At 36.3% G+C, this 4,143-nt stretch overlaps 1 pseudogene; it reads right to left on the bottom strand.

Annotated features, from left to right (window-relative positions):
• Positions 1-1,108: 1,108 nt before the first annotated feature.
• On the bottom strand, positions 1,109-2,060 carry LOC131914100 (olfactory receptor 7D4-like; annotated as a pseudogene).
• Between the last annotated feature and the right edge of the window lie 2,083 nt (positions 2,061-4,143).

Raw genomic sequence — 4,143 nt, 5'->3', positions numbered from 1 at the left:
CATGATAACCCTAAAGTCTCAGAGGTGGCATGCATAACAGCAGCTCTCTAATTTGACTTAAGATTGGTTGAACTAGATGAGAATCATTCCTGGTACTAGAAAACAACTACCCAGTGATGGTGAAGTTATGAGTTGGGAAGACCTACAACCACCACTTGACTAATCCAGTACAACCCCTAACTACATTTTAAATATTTGTCTCTTTATGCACAGTTAAGCATAGGCCCCACTCCTCATCAAGGCAGTTGTCCTTGTAAAAGATGTAAACCATTACACAAAACCACAACCAATCAACATGTAGAGTTATGGAGCCCATTCCCAGTAGACATGTCAACAATAAATCTCTCGAACCTAAGGTTCCTAAAGAATCATTGAAGGAGATGGGGTGGAAGATTTTATGCATCAGAGGAATAGGAAGTTTGAGATTGAGTCTCCTGGGAATGTCAAAATCTACATCCATAAAGTCTCAACAATATGACTGCCTAAACATGAGTGGAACAAATAATGTACCAGTAGATATATTAAGGATGGTGGGCGTAGGCAAAGGAGGCCTCAATCCTAAACAAAGAACTTCAGGCAACTCAATAATGCTGAGATAATGAGGAATAGTCTTCCCCAGGGAGTAAGTCATCAATTGGTTACCCAATGCCAAATGGTCAGCCCTTTAAATTTGTATATACATTTGCAAGTACCATTATTCGAACAAGAGACTTTATTTATATATTTAGGAATATATATGTATACATGTGTGTATGTAACAACAATTAATGAGAAAGAGTCTTAAATTTGAAATAGAACAAGAAGGAGTATATAGGAGGGTTTGAAAAAAAGAGAGGGACTGTGGAATTGTTTTAAGTATATTTTAATCTCAGAAACAAGGAAACTGAACAAAAGTGACCAAAATGCAAATATTCATGATTTACTATTTCAGGAGAAATGTCTATAGCAATAACTAGAAGGGAATATATATATAAACATATACAAACTAATCATGCTGTTTGAACAGAAATTCACATAGGCTACATTTCATAGATGAGCATTATATTGAAATCCATAGCATTTATCTAAGTAGCTGCTTTATCCACTTAGTTGTTTGGGCATTGATCCATCAAGGAGAGCCTACTTTGATAAGTCTTCCCAGAGCCCCCTTCACATCCTTGTTTCTCAGACTATAGATGAAGGGGTTGAGCATGGGGGTGACTACAGTGTACATCACTGAGGCTACAGTGCTACCAGGGGAAGAGTGGGTCACAGCAGAACTGAGGTAAACACCAAGTGTTGTTCCATAGAACAAGCAGACCACACAGAGGTGAGATCCACAGGTGGAAAAGGCTTTAAATTTGCTTGCAATGGAGGACATTTTCAACAAAGAGGAGATAATTTGAAAGTGAGAGAAGAAGATGCCAGAGGCTGGAAACACACCTAGCAAGGCAGTAGAAACATACACAGTGATGTTATTGATGAAAGTATTAGAGCTGGCTACCTTAAGGATCTGAGTTATCTCACAGAAGAAATGAGGTATTTCAGTGACTCTGGAGAAGGCTATTCGCTTTATTAGTAAAACATGAATCAGGGAGACTGTTAAAACTATTATCCATGAAATCAGAACTAGGAGACTGATAAATTGAGAGTTCATAATGCTTGTGTAATTTAGGGGGGTGACAAATGGCTACAAAGTGGTCAAATGCCATTATACTTATAAGGAGGTTATCCATTTCAGCAAAAACCATAAAGAAATATGCCTGAATGAGACACTGTAAGTAGGAGATGTCTTTGCTCTGTGCCTGAATGTTCACCAGCATCTTTGGGACAGTAGTAGAGGTAAAACAGATGTCCACAAAAGACAGGTTGGAGAGGAAGAAGTACATGGGGGTGTGGAGGTGAGTATCAGAACTGGCAGCCAGGATGATGAGCAGATTCCCAAGCACTGTGACCAGATACATGAATAAGAACATCCCAAAGAGGAGGAACTGCACTTGTGGATCATCAGAGAGCCCAAGCAGGAGGAATTGTAATACTTCTGTGTGGTTTTCTCCTTCCATGCCAGAGGCTTCTCTCCTTTATAAGGAAGCAAAAGTTCAGCAAACATCCAGGTGGACCCCAGCAAGAAATCACTCCATACTTCTACAGATGTTTTTCACTCCCGAGGTTTCCTTCCACTCACCTTTTCCAAGACTTAGTTCATTTAACTATTAAATGTTCATAATAATCTTTTGTTAAATGTAGGAGAAATCTCTCTTGCTTTTGCATTGAGGAACCTATATGAATTCCTTCTTAACTTGTGTACATAAGCTTGTTTGGTTTTTATTATAATTATTGTATAACATTAAAATGTATTTCATAAATTCTTTAAAATACTCATACTGTCCCATTTTTAATAGCTCTAAAATAGCAATAAAATATGAATTTATTCATATTCCTGTGGTTCTTAATCTTCCTATTGCTATGATACTTTAATACAGTTCTTCATATTGTGGTGACCTCCAACCATAAAATTATTTCATTGCTACACCATAAATATAATTTTGCTACTGATATGAATTTTAACATAAATATCTGAGGTGCACACTATATGATACGGAACCCCCAAAGGGTTGAGAATTCCTCTCTATTCAATCTTCTACTCAGAGTTCAAGACTTGTTTTAACTATATATTGGCTATTTTTCTAAATACTTGTTTTAACTTTTTATGAGGCTTAAATGCTATTGAATGCATTGGGGTCATTAAGTGATATATTTAATTATTGCTTGTAGTATGTATTACTTTTGATAATTGTTTTGGGTATGGTAGTCCCAAACAACGGAATAGTAATTGTCTTAGAAATTGCATTCTTTACTACAACTTTTTGAAACCTAATTTTAGTTCTCCCTCTTATATCTGTGTGATCTTTGGAAAGTTACTTAGGCCTATTTAGATACAAATACCTGACCCTTTCATTAGGAGCACTGAATAGTCAGTATACAGTAGAATTGAAAAAAATTTGACAAGTCCATGAAGCAGTTGTCTACACTTGTTTCTGTGACATACATTTGGTATTCCACAATGTGAACTGTTGCTCAGAACTTGGTGGTAATTGTTTTTATGGACTATAATTTATCAATATCATTTTAAAATGTGGAATCTATCCAATGTGAAATTCTAGTTAACACACAAGCACAACACACACACACACACACACACACACACACACACACCAGGTTTATTGTGTCTTTAACTTATGCCAGCATTTATTTTTTTAATATTTTAATTTCTTTTTTATTAGCCAATTAATTTATTCTCAGCCAAACCACATTTTCCGTTCCTTCCCTCCTCTCTCCCCAGTTCCTAACCACAACTTCCCCTCTTTCCCCCCATCTACTCCTCCTCCTTTCTTTTCAGAAAAGTGCAAGTCTCCTTTACTGAATCTACCTACTTATGACTTCTTTGGTCAGATAATGCCAGATATACTTTTCCTAGACAAACAAAATAATTTGGTCTAAATTTAAAAGCACAAAACAACACCACCACAACAAAAAATCAAATGCGTATGTGAGAGTTTTTGTCCAAATATACATCATCATGAATGGACATGAAATCAGCTTTTTGGAACCTAGGGCCTGTGGTGAGACACTTTGCTCAGCCTTGGTGTGGGGAAGAGGGGTCTGGACCTGCCTCAACTGAATCTATCAGGCTCTTGTGACTTCCCAGGGGAGACCTTGTCTTGGAGGAGGTGGGAATGGGAGGTGGATTGGGGGAGAAGGCTGGGGGGGTGGGAGGAGGGAGGACAGGGGAATCTGTGGCTGATATGTAAAATTAAATTAATTATAAAATAAAAATATTTATAAAAAAGAAATCAGCAGTTAATAAATAATATGTTCGATATATTTGATTAACATATTAAAGGCTTCTCATAAAGAAGAATATTTAAAAGTATTAAGGCAAAATGTAATTATTGGAAGTAAATGTTCAGTAATTTAATGATAAAACTTAACATTAAGTAAAATTTAAGTCAGAAAAATATCGCTTCATGTTAAGTTATTGTGAGAAAATGGATGAAAAGACTTCTTTGAGTTAGAAGTATTTTAGCTCAGAGAAAATAGTTGGGAGTTACTCCTCAGAAGAAACAGAGAAAAAAAGTGTTGTTTATAGAAAGAACAGAATGG

Source organism: Peromyscus eremicus, chromosome 7 (assembly GCF_949786415.1).
Source record: "Peromyscus eremicus chromosome 7, PerEre_H2_v1, whole genome shotgun sequence".
Lineage (NCBI taxonomy): Eukaryota > Metazoa > Chordata > Mammalia > Rodentia > Cricetidae > Peromyscus > Peromyscus eremicus.
The sequence above is the reverse complement of the archived record's forward strand: the minus strand, read 5'-3'. Positions and strand labels throughout refer to the sequence as shown.